At 42.1% G+C, this 25,511-nt stretch overlaps 1 protein-coding gene and 1 pseudogene across 1 annotated transcript in view; both read right to left on the bottom strand.

Moving 5' to 3' along the window:
- Positions 1-25,511, bottom strand: part of LOC114682649 (putative HLA class I histocompatibility antigen, alpha chain H) — a 53,881-nt gene that overhangs the window by 15,454 nt on the left and 12,916 nt on the right. The gene's annotated exons all lie outside the window — the stretch shown is intronic.
- On the bottom strand, positions 2,924-10,945 carry LOC114682651 (annotated as a pseudogene).

The following is a 25,511-nucleotide window of genomic DNA, read 5'->3' as shown; positions in this document are numbered from 1 at the left end:
GCTAATTCAGTGTCTGCTGAGTGCTCACTTCATGGTACAGTGACACTGTCTCTTTGCTGAGTTCTCAGCATGGCAGACATGGTGAAGGAGCTCTCTGGGTCTCTGTTGTGAGAGGACTAATCCCATTCATAACGGCTCCCCATTCTGATCCCATTATTTCCAAAGTCCCTCACCTCAAATACCATCACATCAAGGATTAGGTTTAAATAGGAACTTTTGGATATAACTGGTCTGAGGATAGTCTAAAGACACTTGTGTCCTTCCTTTTGAATCTGTGACTGTGAATTAAGGTACCTCAGGGAACAGGAATTGTCTCAGGAATCTCATGCTGAGAAACAAATATTAAAACCTGGTGCCAGTCAGAGGAGGAACTTGTCCCCAGAATGGATGTTTCACTTGCTGGACCACCTTGTGTGATGAAACTACAGACCGGACAATGATGGGTTGATGGTGAGCTAGACCACACCCTGGACTTGGACAGCCTAGTTATGCACATCTGCTACCTTCTGTTAAACATTGTCCTCATGTGAGGTCTCTAAAGGTAGACTTGGGAGCTACTCTAGTCCTTATCAATGTGGCCATATTAAATAAATATAGTTCTCTCCCCCTGCTTTATGCTATTTGGCTCTTTTAATTACCTTATTGAACAGACAGCTTACCATGCCTTATTAGGGCTGTAAATGGCACAGGCTCTGATCTTAACTCTGGTAACAGGCTAGGCTACCCTTAAAATCTCTCTCTCTCTCTCTCTCTCTCTCTCTCTCTCTCTCTCTCTCTCTCTCTCTCAATTTTTTGAGACAGGATCTTAGTATATAGCCTTAGGTGGCCTGGTTAACCCTAACCCAACCTTATCCCTTGCTTTGTAAACTAGGCTGGCCAGGCTAACCCTAACCCCAACCCTTGCTTTGTAGGTGGCTGGCCTCAGATTAACAGAGACTTGCCTCCAAGTACTAGGATTAAGGCATGTTTTACCATGCCTGACTAGCTTTAATCTCTTAACAATCCTCCTGTTCCATTGCACTCAAGAGCTGGGATTAGAGGTATAAGGCACCATAGATGGCCCACAAATACATTATTATGAGTTTAAGATTTTTGAGATTTATGTGTACTTTGTGTATGGATGTTTTGCCTGAATGTATGTCTGTGAGCCATATGCTCACAGTGCCAGAAGAGGGTATCATATCACCTGGCCCCAGATCCAGGGACCCACATCCTCTGAAAGAGCAGCCTGTGCCTTTAATTGCTGAACCATCTCTCTACTCCCTATTATTATGACCTTATAAAGACTATTATAGGACTGGAGAGATGTCTCAGAGGGTAAGAGCACTGGTTGCTCTTCCAGAGGTCCTGAGTTCAATTCCCAGCAACCATATAGTAGTGCACACTAATCTATACTGAGATCTAGCAACCACATGGTGGCCCATTACAATTTATACTGAACCCTGGTGCCCTCTGCTGGCCTGCAGGCATACATGCAGGGAGAATGCTGTATACATAATAAATAAATAAATAAATAAATAAATAAATAAATAAATAAATAAATACATCTTAAAAAAGATTATTATAGTTGGGAATTTATGAATCTATGATTATTGTTCCTGTATTGCATTGATTCCACATACACCCCAATGTAGTAAACATTTCTTTCTATTTGCTTAATGCTATAGACAGATTTTCCCCATGTTACCAGAGTTAAGGGCATGACCAATCACTTTTTTATTAGACTTGAGGCCTGGTCTGCAGGTGGGAATTTATGCTTGGTGCTGTAAATTTGGACAAAAGCCCACAGCAATGGGATTCATAAGCCCTAGGGAGGAGGTTGGGCTCCACCTACTACTGTTGTGCTACTAAATGGTAATCCTGTCAAATGGCCTTCTAAATATTTATGTGGACACACATAGATTTTTGCTACTCTTACCCTTGGTCAGAGAAGCTTGTTTTTACACTTAATGCAGAGCCTAATTGATCAAAATGTTGCACATAAGTGTCTGTTGAACATGAGGTCCTAACAGGACATCTACATCACTCTCTCTGAGGTTTAGTTAACAATATGCCAAAGAATGTCAGGGCTGGAGGGTGGGGAGCTCTGTGAAATGCCATCTTGTGGACATGGTCATTGCATTTCAGACCTCACAGCTCATGACAGTTGGTGGGGTACTTAATGGGACAGAGAGGTACAGTGGGCATTGGAAGAGGATGAGAGGGGGCAATGGTATACATTAAAATGACCAAAATACATTAAAATGTGTGTTATTGTCAAAGAACAAGTAAATAAATAAGGTGTCCTGGAAAAAAAATATATGTTTGTAGAAAAATTGCCTAGAAGTATACAAATAAATGATGTTGTTTAAACAAAAAACAAATAAACAAATAAAAAAAAAAAAACAAGCATCGAGCTGGGAGGTGGTGATGCATGACTTTAATCCCAGCATTCTGGAGGCAGATGTTGGCAGATCTCTGTGAGTTCAAGGACAGCCTGGTCTACTGAGTAAGTTACAGAACAGTCTCCAAAGCTATACTGTAAAACTCTGTGTCAAAAACCCAAAACAACAAGAAGAAAAAACAAAAACAAGAACAAAATCAAAACAAAAACCCAGCAACTTCAACACCTCAAGGACAGGCCCCAGCAAATTCTCTCTCCTCTCTCTCCCTCATCTCTCTCTGATCTCATTATGTAGCCTAGAACTCACTGACCTCAATTTATAGAGATCTGCCAACCTCTGCCTCCGCAGTTCTGGATTAAAGGTTTGTGCCATCATGTATCACTACCAACAACCACTTTCTAGAGCCACACTCTAACTCCTAAATGTAACAAACATTTCTAAACAACACCACAGCTGGTACAAAAGTGTTCAAGCTCATGAGCCTATGGGGATGTTTAATAGTTAGATCACAGTCCTGAAACAATACCCAGTTCTAGGAATCAGCTTAGAAAATATTTAGATATTCCCCACCCAGGTGATCTATGCAACTCCCTAGAGCCCTCCTTGTTACTTAACCTCTCTGGAATTGTGTATATCCTTTACTTAATAACTTATGTCCACTTATAAGTGAGCTTGTGGGTGTGGCCAAACAATGACTGATCTAACTGGAGGCCCAAGCCATGAGAGGGAGCTCATGCCCCACAGTGCCTGGATGGCCAGAAACTGGAAGCTGGATGGCTCAGAGACCTAGGGTAGAACCAAACATGAATGACGGGAAAACAAATTTTAAATGAAATGATTCCCAATAATATTCTACTATACTTACAGATTGGTGCCTAGCCCAATTTTGATCAGAGATGCTTCCCCCCACTGCTGGTGGGAGCAGATGCAGAGACCCATAGCCAAACATTAGGGAACCCAGCAGAAGAGGGGGAAGGACTAAAGTAGCCAGAGGGGTCAAGGATACCAGGAGGACAGGTCCACTGAATCAACTAGGCAGGGCTCATAGGGACTCTCAGATACTGAAGTGGCAATCATGGAGCATGCATGAGTTTGTGCTAGGTCCTCTGCATACAGGCTGTGGTTGTTTAGCCTGGGTTCTGTGGGACTCATAACAGTGAGAGTGGGGTGTCTCTGACTCTTTTCACTGCTCCTGTGACCCTTTTTCACCCATTGGGTTGCCTTGTGCAGCCTTGATATGAGGGTTTATGCCTAATCTTATTGCACCTTGTTATGCTGTGTTTGGTTGGTATTACTGGGGGGGTCTGCTTTTGTCTGAAGGGAACTGGAGGAGCAGTGGATCTGGGGGAGAGGGAAAGTTTCCAAGCCAGGGGAGAAGACTCGGATGAAGAGAGGGAGGCGAGACTGCAGTAGGGATGTATTTTATGAGACTTTTCTCATAAATAAAGAGAAAGGAGAGAAAAGGCATAGAAAGTCTCAACTTTCCTGTGTACAGGAGTCCTCTGGACATCTCAAGATTCAGAGGGTCTTGGCTGAGATTCTGTGTAATAAGCTTGGACTGAGCCTGTTGATGTTCAGACCACAAGCTGCAAGGATGTAGACCAGGATCCCCTAGTCCATGCACAGTCTCACTCACAGCTGATAACAGGAGTCATTGTTGAAGAAGACTGTATTCCCCCACACTTGCAATACCAGCACTCAGGCTGAGGCTGGATGATTTATAGGAGTAGAAGATCAAGCCAAGCTGTTGTATCGCTCACTTTTCTCGTTACTGTAAAACAAACAAACAACCTCAAAGAAGAAATAAGCAACTTAAGGCAAGAAGGATTTCTTTTGGTTTTGTTTTAAGAAGATACAACCCATCCTGGCAGGAAAGGCATGGTGGAGTTCATGGAAGCTGGACCATGTGGCTGGGATGACTAACATCTTCATGCATCAGGATACAGAGTGAGGATGCTGGCTCTTATTCCCTTATCTTCAGTCTAGGCCCCCAAATCACGGGCTGGTGTCACCCACATTCAGTGTAGTCCCCTCCCCTCAGTTAATCTTCTCTGGAAACACCTTCACAGACATTTCCAGAATTGCAAGTCCTGGGAGATTCTAAATCTAGTCAAGCTGACAATGAAGATTTGCCATCACAGCTACATAGTGAGTTCCAGGCCCGCCTGAGGTACAGTGTGAGACCCTGCAGAAGAGAGAGAAAGAAAAAGTAATATCTGGTCTCCCTGCTTTACATCTAAGACAGTGGATCTGCAAAGAGGCCTGAGAATTCTAAAACAAGGTTTGAGGTCACTGATGTCAATCATCAGAGCAGCACCCACAACAAAGAACAGTCCCAAATGTCATCACCACTGAGCTGTCATGTTGACAGGTACATATTGTTTTCTCTTCTATGGTGTTTAGCTCAGGTAAGCAATTAACATGATGAAAGGCCCTGACTTATATCTGACTTATAGACACAAATAGTGGAAAATTCAAATACTTATCATTTAAACATGAAGAAATTTATTATGTGAAATTATAGACTTACAAATATTTTATCTTAGAAAAATCAAACTCCAAACTTGAGTCTTCACATCTATGGACAGAACACAAAGCCCATCAACACCAGCTTCTATAAGGGTAAAGGTAGATCACCAATAGAACCAAGGACTCAGCTGTGCTAAGCTGCAGGGATGTTTAGCAGAGTGATGGGGGACTAGGTCTCTGCTTCCTTTCTAGACTTTGAGGGAGGAGGGAGTTCTAATGCCAGGACATGGGGCCAAGGGGTGGAAATAAAATGACAAACGTTATCTAATACATCCTTTTCCATCTCTGGGAGGATAAAGACAGAGAAGGATGCAGAATGAGTTGGTTCCAGAGGAAACTCCTATTCCTAAACCTCAGATAATATTCCAGGGTATGGTCACAGGCAGACCTACAGCAGGGTCAGGAAACATGAGACGAGGATCAAGTACCTTCCCAGAGGCCTGTTTCCTCCTCCTGGAGACTCCACCTCAGATTTGTGTCCACATCACCAGAATCCTCAATGTGAAACTTTTGTTCTCTATTTTCAGGTGTTCCTCACAGAGTTACTTAAAAATGGTCCCAAAGTGTATAAGCACAGATGAATGGAAACACTTTATAGTAACAAAACAGGAGATGGGCACATTTCCATGCAGAGCTTGAAATTTCTCAGTAAAGCCCAAATCTCAAACATTTTCTTTATCCTAACTGTACTCTTCCTCATCACAATGGCAGCCACAGCTCCAGCGATCAAAACTCCAAGGAGAACCAGGCCAGCAATTATCCCTATGGTGGGGATGGTGGGAGAGGGAGGAGGCTCTGGGAGAGAGAGTAGGAGAGGATAGAAATGAGGGACCCTCACCCTGCTCAGGACTCCTGCACTCCCTAAGGACAGACTCTGTGCCCCCACACACTCCTTACCCCATTTCAGGATGAGGGGCTCAGGCAGCCCCTCATGGTACACATGGCATGTGTATCTCTGCTCCTCCCCAGAAGGCACCACCACAGCTGCCCACTTCTGGAAGTTTCCATCCCCTACGGGTCTGGTCTCAATAAGAACCATGTCCTGGGTCAGGTCCTCCTCATCCCTCTGCCAGGTCAGGGTGATGTCCGCAGGATAGAAGCCCAGGGCCCAGCACCTCAGGGTGACGTCTCCTTCAGGCCTGGGGTGATGGGTCACATTTGTTTTTGGAGGATCTGAGGAGAAGAGTCAGAGAAGAACACCTTCTGTTCCTTCCTGTGGAGCACTTGAACTCTGATCATGTGATCACCCCAGAGTTGGGTTGGAGATTTAGAGAGTAGCGCTTAAACTGCATGGACTCAGGATGTAGAACTATTCCTTGGAAAGTTCTAGAATAAAGGCGTGAACCTCTATACCTCTGAGTGGGTTAAAACACAGTGACTCTGAATAACTATAGCTGATCCATGAACATTGACAGAAACAGGGTCTGAGATCAAAAGGGAACTGCCACTCACTCCTCTGCATTCCTGAACAGATGGAATCTCTGTTATAGTTTGAATATAATGTTCCCCCATGGCTCAGATGTATAAAGCCTTGGTTTGTTCTGGTGATGCTGATGATTCTAGTGGAATATTCAGTGTGTAGGGTCTAGCTGGAGGGAGATGGTCACTGGGAGGTGGGCCTTAAGAGTTACAGTCTGTTTCCAGCTACTCTCTGCTTCCTGATCTTCCCAGATATGAGCAAGGTTTTTAGGCTGTGGCCCTGACCTGCTTCCAACACCATATGCCTCTTATGTATTGTTAACTGATGGTTGGAGAGCCATAATACTTCAGTTCTTTCCCCTGAAGTTGCTTCTTCTCAGGTATTTGGTCACATGAATGAGAGAAGCAAGTCATACAATCCTTGAAAGAAGGGTGGATCCTGTGGGATCTGGAAACCAGGGAGGCTTCCATTGCTCCAGACCAATGATGAAAGGGTGGTTGGTGACTAACTGGAGAGGCATCAGCAAGTGTCTAGATAGGACACCAATGACAAATGTCTTAGTACTGTTCTATTGCTGTGACAAGACACCATGACCAAGGCAACTTATAAAAGGAAGGGAGCAAGCTAACTGGAGGGCAGGCTTCATGGCAAGCACTAAGCATTGAGACCTCTTGCTGGCCTAATGATTCTTTCATATTGTCTCAGATTATGCAGCCTTTGTTTCATAGAGGGATGAGTAGTTACAGGACTCAATTTCTCTACTTCCACAGCACTCAGATCTATGTCCCACAGTCTTGGGAACCCTGTGTACGGACTTCTTAATTCTTAAAAGTATTTGGTTTTTTGTTGTTTCAAGAAGTTCAGAGGGAGAACATTCCTGATTATCAAGGTTTCCCATACTGAGTCACTACTAAGGCCCTATATGCATGCTGAATCTTAGGCTTTTCTCTGAATTAAAAGTTGGCCTGAGGGGTAGTCTGTGGCTGGAGGGCTTCTCTCCAGGTCCCACCAAGCCCCCGCAGTCCCACAACCCACATATAAAATAAACACACAGATGCTTATATTATTTAAACTGTTTGGTCTAATGGCTCAGGCTTCTTGTTAACTGTTCTTATATCTTAAATTAACCCATTTCTATAAATCTATACCTTGCCGTGTGGCTCGTGGCTTAACGGCATCTTCACATGCTGCTTGTCATGGTGGTGGCTGTCAGTGTCTCCCTCTGTCTTACTGTTCTCTCAATTCTCTTCTCTGTTAGTCCTGCCTATACTTCCTGCCTAGCCACTGGCCAATCAGTGTTTTATTTATTGACTAATCAGAGCAACACATTTGACATACAGAACATCCCACAGCACTTCCCCTTTTCTTTTCTTTTCTTTCTTTTTTTTTAAAGGAAGGTTTTAACTTTTACACATCACCAACGCCATCTTGGTATATTTGGGAATTTGGGCGTAGCTTCTCTTACTACTTCCTGCTGGAGGGGGGTGCTGTATCTTATGGGCACACAAAGAAACTTTTAGGATTATGGAGTAGTCCGTGAGGGTGTATCGTCTGAGCCAGTTGCCTTGAAATGGTTCTGGATGTTGGATCATCTGGGCGTGGGTGTCATCGGAGACCTTTCAGGGGGTTTTGGCTGGTCAAACCTGATGTATCTTAATCTGGAACAAATCCATAGCCTCTGGCTTTCTGTGGAAACAAAAGCAGAGCCTCATTTCCAAAGCAACATATCCTTACATCCAAATTTTGAAGTTAAGGTACCTTCAAAATATACATTTTGGCATAACTCAACAGCTTTTGCAATCAAGTGTTTTTCTTCAGTTACAAATATCAAAGAGAACATAATCCAGATTCTCTGTGTGTTAGCCATCTGTATGTGGCTTATTTTTTATATTACCTTGAGCCTACTGCTTTAAACTGCAGCATGCTAATACTGAAATGGCTCTGTGGCTGCTGGCTCCACCCACTTCAGCTTCCCAACATGGCAGTAGTACATTTTCTGCCAGTTCTGGGAGCCATCAACTCTCAGAAATAGTGGGTCTATGCTTCTATCAAAGCAGCATGTAGCCCATAAACCTCTTTTTGTTTTGTACTAGCAAAGGCTAAATCCACCACACAGCTTAATGTGCCACTTGCAGAGGCTTCATTCCCGCCATACTGCAGGTTGAGCTGGAAAGCCAGGAACCCACCATAGTAGCTCAAACATGCAGGCTGCCACTAACTTGAGAGAGATAACTAGGAACTGTTTTCAGCTCTGTTTTAGAATCTTTTTTTCTGAGGTTTTAGGTGGAAACTCTTTCCAACCCGTTGGGCGCCATTTGTAGCTAGAGTTTTCCTGCCTGGCCCACAGTCAGGACAAATCTCTGTCACCCACCAGTCCCACAGCCACTCAGACCCAACCAAGTAAACACAGAGACTTATATTGCTCACAAACTGTATGGCCATGGCAGGCTTCTTGCTCTCTGTTCTTATATCTTAAATTAATCCATTTCTATAAATCTATACCTTGCCACATGGCTCGTGGCTTACCTGCATCTTCACATGCTGCTTGCATGGCAGTGGCTGGCAGTGTCTCCCTCCACCTTCCTGTTCTCTCAATTCTCCTCTCTGTTAGTCCTGCCTATACTTTCTGCCTGGCCCCTGGCCAATCAGTATTTTATTTATTGACCTATCAGAGCAACACATTTGACATACAGACCATCCCACAGCAGTAGTCTTTTACTTGTACTTCACTTTGTCTCTTTACTGTCTTATTCTTACCATCATCTCCAAGTTTTTGGATTGCAGAAGCACAGCTCTAATCCCTGCTCTTTCCTTATGCCCCCCCTCCCTCACCCCAGCCATAAGAAGTGGTCAGCCAGCACCTGCATTCTGACTTTCCCCCTTCAGTTTACTACATTTTCTGGAGAGATATAAACACACATCTATTCACCCTAGGTAAGACTCCAACAACAGAACAAAGGGAGGATTCATCCAAGTCCATCTTTATCTTCCAACACTAGTTTGGCAATCCCATAAATGTATTGTCAGTTACTTACAGGCACATGGGTGAGGAGTTACTTAATTCTCAAAAACACCTGCATCACTGAAAAGTCCACTCCAGGATGAATGACAGCTCACAAGACTGCCTCACTGGAGTCTGCCTCCAGTGTATTTTATCAATTAACCTCCTTCTGCCCCCATCCTGGCTGTCCTGGAGTTCACTATGTAGACAAGGATGGCCTCTAACTCACTCATTCTCTGCCTCTCAAATGCTGGAATTAAAGGTATTAGTCACTACACCCAGCCCATCAATTAACTTTCTAACTCCTATATACTCTAGTAACTCTGTAGACCAGGTGCAGCTGGTAGGATTACTTGTGAGGAACATGGTAGAGTGTGAATGGTTTGAATCCTCAGCTATTCTGATTTTGAAATAGCTCATTCCACTCCAGGGGGACAGTATTTCACAATAGGTGGCTTAGGAATTAGTCCCTGTTCTCTTCCCCGATAAACTCTGCTCAAGGGTGGACAGAAGCTATCCCACATACCTGCACGCTGCAACATCTCCTTCCCTTTATCCAGGTATTTGAGAAGCCACTCCACGCACCTGCCCTCCAAGAAAGATCTCCATGACCTTGCAACATCAGCTGCTTCCCACTTGTGCCTGGTGTTCTGAGCTTCCTCAGTATCCACCGCTATCCAGAAACGCAGGTCCTCAGTCAGAACAATGCAATTCTAGCCGTCAAGAGCGACATGCTTATACCCACGGAGGAGGCAGTGGTCTGGACCTGTGTCACAGCCGAACTGGACAGCGTGAGACCCTGTTGCAGCCAGGGAGGTCAGCAAGGTTTTCTAGGTTAGCCCCACTCACTACACATAGCCTGTGTGTGATTGGTCAAAGCCTATTTCCAACTGAAAGGAAACCCTAGTAAATTGTCGAAAGTTTCTCCAGGATGATTCAACTTGCCGGTTTCACTAACCCAAGGTATGTTTCTATGGCCCTACGAATACGGGGAGACTGTAGACTAGCCTTGTGAGTCTAGGGTCACTCACCATTCTCTCTCTGGCTATGATAGCCAAGCAGGATCCACAGTTCTATTTTGCCAAGTATTAAGATGTCCCTGCCCAGTCGAGTCAGCTCCTTCAAATGCTCTGGGTCCTGAGCTAGAAAAGGCACGCGCGGTTCCACCCGCTGACTCAGCATGTTGCTGTTGAAGCTCAAGATCTGCGTGTTGTCCACGTAGTCCACAACCATGAACCGAGGTTTGGGATAGCCAGGATCTTACAAGGTGGTGGTGAAATACCACAGGGAGTGTGAGCCCAGGGGTGATGCGCTGTGATCTTGCGCCCGGAGACCGGGGAAGAGGTGCATCCGCTGGGAGGGGTGCAGGGTGCAGGGCTCCAGACAGGGACTGGAGAAGGGAGCCTGGCAGGGTTGACCTGACTTGGGGAGGAGGGTGTCTGGTTGGGCAAGGGCTGAGACAAGCCTTTCCTGTGCGGTCCCTGCAGGGTGCCTCCCTCCTCCTACAGAGAGGGCTTCTCTCTGTGTTCCTCACTCACCCAGTCAGGCCTGAGTCAGGAGCAGGGCAGCCACCAGCAGTAGAAGGAGTAAGCCAGGCAGCGTGGATCCCATCCTTGATGTTTGAGAACTTGAAGAGATTGGGTCTTTGTTCCTCTCTGCGGAGCTTTATAGCGTTGGGAGTGTGTGAGGACGGATCACGATGACTCTGACTGGTTCTCTGAAATTCTCACATACAGCAGAAATGAGCGTTTGGGTGTCCAAACATTACCGGGGAATAAAAGGTTCCCATTTGTGAGTTCGTCTTTATTAAAAAAGAAAAAAATAAGGCTAACAACAAAAACAATAAGAAAACTAGACTCAGAAGGACGCTCCAGGACCACTTCATTGGTTTTGGCGGTGTGGAGTTGGGGGTTGGGGCGGTGAGGAGCGTAGGAGGACAACAGCACTTATAAGCCATAATCTTAGCAGCTGCTGTCTGGAGAATATAGAGAGGAGAGTAATGCCTTTGAGTTAGGGTCAGTAATGGAGAATGATAAACAGCTGCAGAAAGTGTGAAGAAAAACTGCATGCAGTTAAAACACCAATGCACATAAAATAAAAATAATAACACATTTTTAAAAAAGAACATCACTATTGTAGATGGATTAGATTGTCACTGGTCCAGAGAGCCAAATTATCTTGAGCTATAGTAGTCTCTTAAAAGCCATTCTTGATCCCCTCTGTGTATGACCTGACATCCTTATAACAATTAGGTAAATTCTTTTGGAATGTTCAAACAGAGCCCTCGCTCAACCAACCCATGTCATCGGATAGCATATGAAGTCTGTAACAGAGATTTCCCTGCCTTGATGTAACCTGCCTGCCTCATGTTTCCACTAATGTATTTTTATATTTTTGGTTGTGAGCCTAGCCTTTAATGGCTGAGCCATCTCTCCAGCCCCCACTAATGTATTTTTAAGATGTGTTGTTTATGCCTTTTTTTTCCTGGTCTGTTACTATGAAAAATTCATAAAACGGTTCCCATTTTAGGACATGGAATTTGGAGTAACTGAAATCTGTGTCCCAGGCTGTTATCACTTGCATTTGGCTCTAGAATAAACTCTCTTATTCCCTCTGAGTTGAGATCTGTGTTTTTATTCTTCACATTCACAGTGTATCATGAGTATATTAAATCTACATAAGAGGCATAGATGACCAAGCTTGTATCTTTCCACTGTAGTGGGAATCTAGTAGAGTCATTGTATCTAGGGTAAACATTAGAATGCAATAGTTGTTTCTCACTGTATCTAGGGTATCAGTAGAATGTGTTAGTGTTTGCTGAATGTATCTAGACCTTGAAGAAATCATAGTAGAGAACAGTGATGGTTTTCTATGATTTATAGAATTTCTCTGAGGAAGTTTTCCATTCCTTGCATGACTTTGGTCAGAAGATTATCTGGGCACACTTGGAGTTCTTTAATTATTGGGTGCTACAAACAATACACAATATGTTTCAGGGGTGTGATGATTTCCTTCAGAGGACATATAGATCAAAGGGGCTTTGGTATGAGGAACTTGTTGTACCCCAAACAAAACCTTTGTGAATAATCAATAAATGTGCTTCTGAACAGAGGTTTGAGGTTCAGTTCACAGAAACTGTTTCTCCCTGCTGCCAGAAAGCCTAAAATTACATTCTGGGGTGAGTTTCCTTCTTTGAACAGCCCACACAATACAGAATGCCCGACATTCTACAATGTCTTAATTAAGTTATAATAAATTCAGTAAGTGTGATGGTTTCCATTTCAGGAATTTGGCAGATAATCTTGCTGTCTTTGGTAACCAAATTGAAGCAAACACATGTTCCTTTATTCCAATCTTAATTACTAATATTAATTGAAATGTAACACATCACACGAAAATATATGTATGTATGAGGGTTACAGAATAGATAAAAAAAGTTAAGGAGGCTGCAGTAGCATTTCATGATGCTTCACAAGTTGGCTTACAGAAATGTAAAGAGAGGGCTAGAGAGATGTCTCAGGTTAAGAGCATTTACTGTTCTTCTAGAGCACCTGGGTTTGATTCTTAGCACTCACATGGTGGCTCACAAGCATCTGTAATTCTGTTCCATGGTATCTGATGCCCTCTTCTGGCCTCTGCAGGAACCAGGGATATACCTGGTGCACAGACATTCATTCAAGCAAAATATTCATACACAGAAAATGCAAATAAACCAAAGAAATGTAAATAGTCTTTTTAATATGGTCAGAACCCAAACAGTGCATGGAAGAGGCTGCTGCCAGACACTGAGCAGAAGACTGAGAAATGAGTCCAGCTATAGAGGCAAAAGGGTGGGACCAGATCTAGGGAAAGGAGTGGACAGATGGATGGACAGAGATCTAGTTGGATGAAAGGAGGATGAGCAAATTATAGTGAAATGGTCCACATCAGCATAACTGAGCTGAAGCCCCAGGGACAGTGTGGAGTTCTCCATTAGTCACTGATGCACACACTGAGTGTCAAATGACAGATTGGTGCTGATGTCCACATCTTTCTGGGAATCTGATGAAGATGAACCCTTTCATTGACTGAGTATGTCCCACAAGTTCTTGGGCCTGGTTTCCCTGATATGATTCTAATACACCCACATATTCCCACAGTTTCAATTCATTTCAATAAATTTATGGCAGATTGTATCCCCCATACTTGCAACACCGGCACTAAGGCTGAGGCTGGAAGATTTATAGGAATAGACAGTCAGCCCAAACTGTTGTAAATCTCACTTTTCTCATTAATGTAAAACAAACAAACAAAAACCTGAAAAAAGAAGCAACTTAAGGTAAGAAGGATTTATTTTGTTTTTTTGATTTAAGAAGCTACAACCCTTCCTGGCAGGAAAAGCATGATGGATTTCATGGAAGCTGGACCATGTGTAGCCTTGAACTCACAGAGATCCAGAGGGATTTCTACCTCTGGAGTGCTAGGATTAAGGGTGTGAGTGCCACCCTTTCTAGCCTTTGTTTCTAGTGGCTGTTCTGTCTCTGACCCCAGATAAGTTTATTAGGGTGTACAAAATTTTGGGGAACATAATACCACCACACACAATCATCCAGTTCCAGGGGGGTCCAACAATTTTTCTGATTTCTGAAGGCTCCTACTTTTGGGTGGTTTGCATACTTACACTCCTATGTACACATACACATTCACATACATATAAATAATGAAAATAAATTTAAAACCTTTGTCAAGGCAGGGAGGGAATACTATCTGTGCTCTATGCTCAACTATCTAAGACAGGTCTGGGAAGAAGCCTGAGTATTTTAGAACAAGATTTGTGGTCACTGATGTCCATCATCAGAGCATCACCCACAATGAAGAAATGTGAAAATAATGTTTTTCCCTGAGAAGATAAGAAAGGATTCATGTTATCAGCCCTGAGTTGTCATGTTAGCAGATACATATTGTTTTCTCTCCCATGGGGTTTAGCTTCAGGTGGAAAACATTTACATAACGGGAGCCTCTGACTGTTTACTATCTGAAAATCGCCTAGTTGATTCTTACTTTTAGGTAAAGATACTAGATTTCAAATTCTTTTCTTACTAAACAGAAAGGAATTCTGCATGTGATATTAAAGGGTTGAATGTTATTTTTTTATTAATTATTTTTATGGAACCAAGTTTGAGTATTTATAGCTAGGCAGAGAACACACAAGCCCATCAATGCCAGTGCCACACAGGATACACTCTTCCTGCTACTGGACACTGTTTCTTGTGGCTGAGAAAGTTTCCCTGCAGTTTCTGGAAATGATGTGGCAATGTTACACTTGTCAAAAGCATTTTGTGCAGTTCCAGCTTTTCCTTATCACCATGTGCTGAGCCAAAGTCCAGCATGTGGTCATTTGACTGGTGGAACCAGGAACTCATGATGTGCTCAGCTGCAGGAAAGCTTTTGGGAGACTCCCCCTTCTTCTCAGCATCCTCTTTGCCGCAAAACTTCTGCCGAGCTATTGACCATTCAGATATTTATTAAACCAACCTGAGTGACAAATCTTCACAGTGTACAAAAAGATTATTCTATAACAACCTTGAACTTCTGATTCTCCTGCTTCTATTTTTTAAAAAAATACATCTTAAAGATTTATTGACTTTTTAGAGTGTGTGTGTGTGTGTGTGTGTGTGTGTGTGTGTGTGTATGTTTATGTCTTTATGGGTATGTTTACATCTCTGCAAGTGCCCTTGATGGTCAGAATCTTGGGTCCTCAGATCTCCTAGGATGATTGAGCCACACAAGATGAATGTAGGAACTAAACTCAGGTCCTCTGCAAGTGCTCTTAACTACAATTCATTTCTATAGGCCCTACTTCCTCTTCCTGATTGCTGAGTGTGCACCACCACATGTAGTTTATGGGATGATGATCAAGCCTATGTCCTCTGTGCCTGGCAAGCACCCTGCAGAGTTACAGCTCCTGCTCCAGTTACTTCTTGTGTAGTGCAGCTGGCCTGAAACTCCCCACAGTCTTCCTGCCTCAGGCTCCTGATTACTGAGATTAGAGGTGTAAGACACTGCCTGGTACAAAAGCAAAACTCTAACCAAGAGTCTAGTTCTCCTCATTGTGTGCACCACAAAGTTTGGTTTCAAACCTTTACAGGTGTCATAAAAAGTAGGTCAGTTTAAGAGTGACTGACTTGCCTTCAAATGAAGGACATATCCCCTAAAGATCAGTAAATTCATGTGGGTTGAATATGCCATGTGGGAAAACAATCTCAATTATACTGCAAAAATACTCACAGCTAAAGCAGATTAGGAACCGGAAGTTTTAATGGCAGTGGTGTGACTTTTTCCTCTCTCTGGTTAGAGAAATTATGACTATCTGTCTCTACTGACCCTTTTTCTCTTCTTATGTGCCAGACTGCTATGTATCTAGTTAGATGTTAGGAGGACCCCTTCCCTCATAATCAGTTATTTAGAAAACGGAGGACTGAAGAAGGAGAATGGGAAGAAGGAGGATGAGGAGGAAGAGGGGGACTGGAAGATATTGAAGAGGAGGAGAGGATGAAGGTGAGGAAGATGAAGGTGAGATGAAGACAGAAGAGGAGGATGAAGGAGGAGTAAAATACAAAAACACCAATAGATTCCGATATTAAAAATTTTTTTCTTTTAATTTTTTTATTTTCTCCAATCCCTGGGAGTGAGTTGTAGTTATTTCTCCCCTGTCTCTCTTGTGTTCACTTGGCTATTTTTGAGATTCTTTTCCTCAAGACCATGGTTTTGAACTTATTTTTTTTAAATACCTTGAGCAAAATTAAAGGGAAATTTTTTCCACCTTTCTGTTCTACGTTCATTTTTCCCTACTTGTTCCATTGTGGAATCAATACCTCCACTGTGCTCTGTGTGGGGAAGAAAACCCTTCCATTCCTGTCACTATGCTGGTTGCTGGAAGGTTGCTCTGCCCCTGTAAAGCACTGCATGGAATTCTAGCTTTTTTCCTACTTTCTGCATAGCATGCTCAGAGATTACATTGTCTCTATGTGAATATGAACAGTTAGCATTTACCAAAATGAATCTGTGTACTTTCTCTTGTTTAAATAAAAAAGTTTTAAAGAAGAGCATAGAAGGTCAGCAAAGGGTGGAATTGAGATGTCTGGATGGGTTAAACGGATGTTTTGTGACAACATGGTTTCTCCTTCAACATGTTTAATTGTGATATTTAACAGCTATCCTTTCAGTTTAAGATGACACTTTTTAAATAAAATTCTCTCATAATGATGACTTGAGCCCCTGTTCCTCAATGGGAGACTCAGCAGAACTCGTAGTGATTTATTTGGAACTGACATTGTCCATTGTAATTTTTTCTTTTCACTGGAAGGGAAAGAAAAGATGCTCAGCTTTAACATTAGAAATGCATAGGTGGGCTGGTGGGATGGCTCAGAGGTTAAGAACAATCCTGTTTCATGTCGGTGTGGTGGCCCATTCCTTTAATTCCAGAACACAGGAGTCAGAGGCAGGTCTGCCTGGTCTACGTAGTGAGTTCCAGGATAGCCAGGGCTATTTCAAAAAAAACAAAACAAAACAAAACAAAACACCCCCTCATCAGGCCCAGTTAATATCCACCAGGCCTTTTTAGTTTCTGAATCACAATCAAATCTGTTTAATGTCACTGAATAATAAGGAAGTGCTTCTGTTCAATAACCTCAAACTTCCTACTTTATTCTTTAAAAAAAATTATATTCATTTTTATTTTCAGTCATGTGTTATCTTTGTGGGGGTATATGAACATGAGTGCAGGTGCCCTTGGAGTCCAGAGGAGTTAAATTCCTGGAAATGGATTCCATGTGTGGGCTGAGAACAGAATGTGGGCTTCTGTAAAAGTAGCATGCACTCTTAACTATGGAGTCATCTCTTCAATCTCATATTTCCTACTTTCTTTCCTTCATGGAAATCTATCTAGATTCAAAACTCTCTAAAGGAATGATATCTCACAGAAGTTTCACCAAGCTCTAGGCTTCAGAAGTCAAGCAGCCCTTTTCCTCTCAGATCCATCCAGTGCATGTTTCATGCTGATTGGACTCTCTTACGGCAGGCAAAAACCAATGTTCCAGTGCAGTGGTATCAGCTGCCACCTGCTGTAGTTAGAGTTTTTATTGATGTGAACAGACACCATGACCAAGACAACTCTTCTAAAGGAAAACATTTAATTGGGGTTGGCTTACAGTTCTAGAGGTTTAGTCCATTATCTTCATGACAGAAAGCATGGTGGCATGAAGGCAGGTGTGAGCTGAGAGTTTTATATTTGTATCCACAGGCAGCAGGAAAAGACTGAAGCACTAGGCCTTTCTTGAGTGTCTGAGACCTCAAAGCCTGCCCCGACAGTGACACACTTCCTCCAGCAAGGCCACATCTACTCAACAAGATCACACCTCCTAATAGGCCACACACTCCCTCTGGGCCTATGGAGGCCATTTTTATTCAAACCACCACACCACCCTAATTGACAAAGCCTCTTACTTACACTAGAATCTACATTCACTCTGATGTTCTTCATGATTGTCTGATTTCTTGTAACTCCATAAGACACAGCATCTGTATGTCAGTAGGCCACTGTCAACAGGCCTGTGACAAATTCTCTCATCATCTTGTGTCACTTTATATCCAATTACACATTTATTCCTCCTTGGTAAACTGAGATTCCCTTCCCCATCACATCACTTGCAGCAAGGAGAAATCAGTCTAGGGAATCGTCAGATAGAAACCATTCAGGGAACTCCCTTGTGTAAATTGCTTGCAGTATCTTTCATCTGAAGCTAAACCCAATGGAAGAGAAAACTGTATGTTTCCCTCAGCATCACAATTCAGGACTAATGATATTTGCCCTCCCCTTTTTTAGACAAAAACAAACAAACACATAAATAATTTTAAAAACCATATATACCTTTATATGACCTTTCCCCATTATATTTGCTGTACTCCTACTAACATCGGCGGCCAGAAATCTTGTTCAAAAATACTCAGGCCTCTTTCTAGAGCCATCATTTAGATTACTCATCATGGAGCCCAAGACTTACTCCCTGCCCTTTTATTTTTTGCTTTGTTTTATTTTCCAAGATAGGGTCTTACTATGCAGCTCTGACTGACCTGGGACTCACTGTGTAGATCAGGCTGGCCTGTAACTCACAGAGATTCACCTGCCTCTGACTCCTGAATAAAGGCATGCACCACTGTGTCCAGATCTCCCTCTTCCCCCATGCTGGCTTTGAACCCATTATATAGCTGTGATGGTTATTCTTGTCAGCTTGACTGGATTTAGAATCCAATAGGAGATGCGGTTCTGGGTGTCTGTGAGGATCTTTCTTGTGAGGTTACCTGAGGTGGGAAGTCCCACCCTGAGTATAGATGGCGCCATCCTTTGATCTGGGGAAAGGAGAAAGCCAGATGAGAAGCAGCATCCCACTCTCTGCTTCATTATCCTCTGAGATACGACACATCCCAGACACATGCTCCAGCTGTTCTGAACTCAACCATGCTTTCTCTGTCATGGTGGATGGTACCTTCCCCAAAGCAAAGAAGATGCTGAGAAGAAGGGGGAGACTCAGGGAGTCTCCAGCCAGATGGAGGGGAAGCAACATGGGCAGTATAGAGTAAAGTTAATAAAGCCACAAGACAAAATGTATTGGTAAAAATGGGTTAATTTAAGCTGTAAGAGCTAGATAGCAATAAGCCTAAGTCAGCATATATAATTAATAATAAGTATCTGTGTGGTTATTTGGGGGCTGGCTAATGAGACAGAATAATCAGACTACACAATGTCATCTTTGAATATACAATGAATTCAGAGTAAGCCTAGCTACACCAGACCTGTTATAAACAACAAGGACAACAACAACACAACTCAAGAAATAAAAGAGCTATGCTTCATGTCTGCAAAGATTCTATCTGTGAGAGGAAACTCAGGGATTTTGTCTTTCTGTTTATTACCCAGAGTAATTTTCAAAGACTTGTGCAGCTACTTAAAATTCTTAGACATAGAGCATCTCAGTCAACTACACTGTTCTGGGCTTATATATTTATATCAAGAAGCAATTTCTGATCAGAGCAGAAATGAGGTTTCTATATTCTGTGCTTCAGGATGTACTGCATCAGATCTCTGAAAAAAACTTGTATACATCTTTCAAGAAGAGACTTGCGTGTTCTTTCTTCTGGGTGCATAGTTTCAGCTTTTGCCTGTTACTGTCTTAGGAGAGAGAGCTTCAGATATTGTCTTGCACAGGTTTCAAAATCAGTGTCTGGTTGAAGTACTCTCTGGTAGATACAAAGGCCAAGGAGATGTTACAGCTAGCTCTGTGGAGGGAGGATCCTCCCTCAGAGACCTTTAACAACTCCTCTCCTTCCACATTGTTAAGACAGGCTCTCCTTTTTGTATGTACCATTCTGTGTGTTCCAGGATAGTTGACTTATGAGCTGCTGGAAGCATCTTCTGTGTATCTCTCATCTCACCATGGGAATAATGGGATTACAGATGTAAGACAACATACCTGGGGAGCTGGAGAGATGGCTCAGCAGTTAAAAGCACTTGAATGCTTTTCCAGAGGTCCTAAATTCAATTCCCAGCAACGACATGGTGGCTTACAACTATCTGTAAAGGGGCCAGATTTCTTCTTCTGGTGTTCATGAAGTCAGATCACTTATGTACATGAAATATATTAATAAATAAATCTTTTTAAAAAAGATAACACACCTGGACTTTGGGGTAGGTTATCAGGTTTTTATCCAGAACAAACACCCTCACCTGCTAAGAAATCTTGCTGGGCATTCTTCCTTTTTGTTTTCCTCATACTAAGGATTAAATACAGGGCCTGGTCCATGTCAGGAAGTGCTCTACCACTGAGCCACATCTGTAACACTCTTTACTTTTTGAGATAGTCTCACTAACGTGCCTAGTTGGCCTTAAATTTATAATCTCCCTCCTTCAGCCTCCATAGTAGGTGGGATTACCAGTGTGAGCCAGTATAGCTGGCTTCCTAATTTTCTCATTTAAGCTATTAAAATGTCATCTTCATTTATAAGTAAATATAATTAGTATAATTATAATAAATCTAATTGGTGTGGTGGCACATACCTGTAAATCCAGTCCCTGGGAGGCAAATTGCATGTTTAAGGTTGATCTTTGTTGTACAGTGGTCTCTAGCTCAGCCTGGTCAGTATAATGAGAACTTGTCTGAAACATAAATAAAACAAAAAAGAGGGAACTAGGAAAGAACAAGTTAGTGATATAGTTCAGTGGTAAAGTGCATGCCTAGCATGTGTAAAGTCCTAATCTCAGTCCTCAGGCCTCAAAAAAAGAAAAGGCACAAATGGGAAGAAGGAAGGGAGAAAGGGAAGAAAGAAGACAGGAAGGAAGGGAGGAAGGGAGAGATGGAGGCACAGAGCATAATGGGAATTCAAGAAGGAGAGGACTTAGTAATTCAGTTCAGTAAAGACAATGAAAAAGCTTCCAGGCTGGATGAAACCTAAAAGTAACCTAATACACGTCCGCTAATAGTTGTTTGCTATGAGCTGGCTGTGATGGCATACACCTTTCATCCCAGCACTCAGGAGGCAGAGGATCTGTTGTTTACATTTGGTAATGTGCTTATCTTGCACACATGAGGTCCTGAGTTCGATCCCAAGAGCCCTTGTGGTGTCTCTTTTAATCCCAGCACTGTGGAGACAGACACAGGGGGATTCCTCAGACTCACGGCCAGTCACCCTAGTCCAATGAAGAACTTCTGCCTATTTAGAGAGAGACTATGTCTCGAAAAAAGAGGTAGAGGTTTTTTTTTTTTTTTAAATGAAGAATATTTATGTTCATTTCTCACCATTCTCCAAATCTAGTATAAATGTAAGCAACAGCTATGGGGCAATTGCACACCTGATAATGCTAAAAATAAGAACCATGTAAAAATACAAGAACATATGGACTCACTGTTGAACTCTTACCTCTAAAGATGAACTAACAACAATGTATCTCAAATCACCTCATAAAATAAAAAGGAAAACAATACTACCAAAATCATTTTATAAAATGACCATTATCCTGATATCAAAACTGGGTAAAGACACAAAACAGACAAGCATAGGCCAATTTCTCTGATGAACTTGGATGTGAACATTTTCAACACAATAATTGCAAGCAAAAGTCAATAGCACATTAAAATGTCATATACCATGACCAAATCAGAATCATTCCAGGGATGATACAAGGATGGTTCAACATATTCGGTCAATAAATGTGATATGGCACATAGATGCAAGGACAGAAATCACAGGGTCATCTCAAGGTACACAGTGGAGGTCTTTGACAAAGTTCACCATCTTTTGTGATAAACTGAAACCTTGAAGAAACTAGGAATAAAAGGAATATATTCCAAGATAATAAATGCTCTATATAAGAAAATTCTATCCAGCATTATATTAAATAGGGGAAACAGTATTTCCTCTAAAATTAAGATGAGACAAAGGGTGTTTATTTTCTCCACTCCTATTCAATATAGTTCTGGATGTCTTAAGAACAATAAAGCAAGAGAAAAAAAGAAAATGGAAACAAGAACTAAAGCAAGAAGTTAAATGATCTTTATTTGTAAATGATGCGATCCTATCTTTGATATCAAACATAATTTCAGAAAAGCAGCAGTATATAAAGCCCACATAACAGCCAACAGCTTTTCAATATAACAACAACTAACATGGTGATAAATATCAGAAAAAGAATCCCACACATAATTGCTTCAAAAACAAATTAAACAACTAAATACCTAGGAATATATGTAAGGAAGTAAAAACATCTAGAATAAAGATTAAAACACTAAATAAGGCTGGGCATGATGGCTTACATTTGTAACACAATACTCAGCAGAAGAATGAGGGTTGCTGCAACTTTGGTGCCAGCCTGGTTTGCATGGTAAGACCTTGTCTCAAAAACCAAAACTAACCAAACAACAATGAAAGAAAGAAAGGAAAGAAGGAAGGAAGGAAGGAAGGAAGGGAGGAAGGAAGGAAGGAAGGAAGGAAGGAAGGAAGGAAGGAAGGAAGGAAGGAAGGAACTTTAGAACAGCCTCCTATGCTCATGAATAGGCAAAATTAATACTGCAAATATGGCTGTAGTCGAGAAACAAATCTAGAAATTCAGTGTAATTCCCAATGACATTCTTTAAAGAACTAAAAAAAAATTCTAAATTTATATAGATATGGTGGTATTTTATTTGCACTGAAATGTGATTTTAATTGTATGTTAATAAATAAAGTTGCCTGGGGGTCAGAGCTGTTAGAGCCATAGAAAGAGCGGGGTGGTGGTGGTGGTGGTGGTGGCGGCGGCTGCGGCGGCAGCAGCAGCAGCAGCAGCAGTGCACGCCTTTAATCCCAGCACTTGGTAGGCAGAGCTAGGTAAGTCTCTGTGTGTTCAGGGATACAGCCAGCATTGGAGACACACGCCTTTAAGACCTGGAGGGCTGTCACGTGTTTGGGTTTACAACCAAAGAGAAGGCAGAACAGAAAGACTATATCAAGACAAACACACAGAAAGTAGGTCTCTTTCGGAGAAGTAGGACCACTGCAGGAGGAAGGGTAAGGTTTTAGTTCTGAGCCCTGACCTCTTGGCTTTATGTTTTACATTGGTTCTGTGTTTCTTATTTTATAAGACCAGTGGTTACATCTACATTTGGCACCCAACGTGACAAGAATCCATTAAAAACTGCTTGGCTTGGCAGCAGGTCCGGTTTCCTGCACGGGTGGTTGGCTCCCTAGCCCGGGCCCAGGGCTACTTGGCCTCAGGCTGGACTAACCATAAACTACTTGCTTAAAGCCGGTGCTACAAACAACTCAGGCCTGCCCTGCCTAACAGGGCCCCTGCCTGTAAAACCAATGCACATGGTTGGAGCTTAAGGAAGCCAGAGCCAAGCCTTGACTCAGCTCAAGAGAAAACACGGGGCTGGATTTAGGCTTTAGCCAGCTACACTTTCTTGCATTCTCTCTCTCTCTCTTTTTTTTTCTCTCTCTCTCTCTCTCCTCTCTCTCTCTCTCTCTCTCTCTCTCTCTCTCTCTCTCTCTCTCTCTGGATTCATACCTCGGACTCGGTGGCTGTTTTCAAATTCCCTCCGAGTTCTACGCAGACTTGGTAAGTCACAACATATCAGATATTTTAAAGGAAACTATTTCAAAGAGAATTTTTTTCCACATTTAAAAAAATGGGATTTAAATGTACATTGGAAGAAAATTGGACTTTGTTTGAAATTTTAGGCAGTCTGACAATGGAACAACTATATGAGAAGATTAATATTGATCGAATTATGCAGTTTATTACTATGCTTATCCTCATTTTACTATTTAAAAAGATAGTCAATTTAAGTGCCAGGATGACAGCTTTAGAAAAACTTGTTAAACCTGTAAAAATTCAGACAGAAGAAATTAACAGTGAAGTTGTTTCAAGTTTGGATCATAAGGTTACAGAAAGAAAGCCTGTTTTCACACAGTCACCCTTAATTTATCCAGTAACTGTACAGCAGTTACCTGATCAAATGACTACACAAAATACTTGGGCTCCAATTGAAATGTTGGATTTACGAAGGTTTAAGGAGGCAATAGTATCTTATGGCATGTATTCCCCATATGTAAAACAAATGTTAAACTCTTGGTCAACATATAATAGGATTGTACCACAGGACTGGTGGGAGCTGGCACAAGCTGTTCTGGAACCCAGGCAAAGGCTTCAGTTTTTAACTTGGTTCAAGGATGAAGCTAAAAACAGAAAAACAATGGAGGGATAAAAGAACACAAGTCTACCAGGATCAGCTTATTGGAGAAGGCCAATATGCTTCAGTACAAACACAATGTTTATATGATGGCCAAACCCTAATTTTATGTCAATGAAGGCGTGGGACAGAGTTGAGAACCAGGAAAAAAACCTGAATCATTTACAAAGGTTATGCAAGGCCCCAAAGAATCTTTCACAGATTTTTTACAAAGACTGGCTTCAGCAGTAAAGAGAATGGTCCCAGATTCAGAAGCTAGTAAGATAATAATTGAATCTTTGGCCTGTGAGAATGCAAATGCAGCATGCAAAAGAATTATCAGGCCATTAAAGGCAAGATCTGCAACTTTGGAAGATTGAATTAAAGACACGGTTAATGTTGAGGTTGATGAGCATGATGATATATGGGTAGGAGAAGCAATTTCAAAAGGTTTGAGAAATGTTAGATGTTTTGGATATGGAAAGCAAAAGGAACTGTAAACAGGTCATTCCTAGAAACAAGGTTTCTTCAAGGAACAATGGCAACAGAATGTCCCTTCATTCTGGAGTATGCAGAAGGTGTGGTAAGGGAAAACACTGGACCAATGAATGTAGATCAACAAAGGACAGACAAGGTAATCCTTTGCCTCAGTCTTTGGGAAACTCCCAGAGGGGCCTCATGCAGGCCCCCATAGTAAATCCAGTTCAAACCTTTCCTACAGCTGTAGAGGAAACCCCTGCTCAGAGCAATTAAATAACCAAATGCCTATTGGAATAAATCATGCTGGTCAGGATGATGAAACAGAGAGAATAGAAAATTCAGGAGAAAACATAAAGAAAAATTTTTTGGCAAACTTCTATTAATGAACAAAGACCAAAATTAACGATAAAAATAAATGCTGTTTTGTTGTCTGGTCTGGTAGACACAGGTGTGGATGTTAGCATAATTGCACCAGAATTTTGGCATCCAACTTGGCCTCTTCAGGAGGTAAACGTTCAACTGTTAGGAATTGGGACATTATCTCGGGTGAAACAGAGTGCAAGATGGCTGGAATGTATAGGTCCACGACAGAGAGGAAAATTAAAACCATATGTGGCTAATATAGCTATGAACCTGTGCAGTCGAGACTTGTTGCAACAATGGAATACTCAGATTAACATCCCTCCAATCTCAGAAACAAATCATAAACTACCACATGTTTCTGAGAGAAATATTAGAAGATATTATTCTAATGAGTGCTCACCAGCAATCCATATTATACAAGAACAGGGCACAGCAAATGATGATCTTCCAAAGACACCAACAGCTCTACCTTTAAAATGGCTAACAGACAAGCCTGTATGGGTCCAGCAATGGCCTTTAACAACAGAGAAACTCCAGGCTTTAGAAGAACTGGTAGAAGAACAGTCAAATGCTCAGCATATTGAAGAATCAACCAG

Source organism: Peromyscus leucopus, chromosome 16_21 (assembly GCF_004664715.2).
Source record: "Peromyscus leucopus breed LL Stock chromosome 16_21, UCI_PerLeu_2.1, whole genome shotgun sequence".
Taxonomy (NCBI): Eukaryota; Metazoa; Chordata; class Mammalia; order Rodentia; family Cricetidae; genus Peromyscus; species Peromyscus leucopus.
The sequence above is the reverse complement of the archived record's forward strand: the minus strand, read 5'-3'. Positions and strand labels throughout refer to the sequence as shown.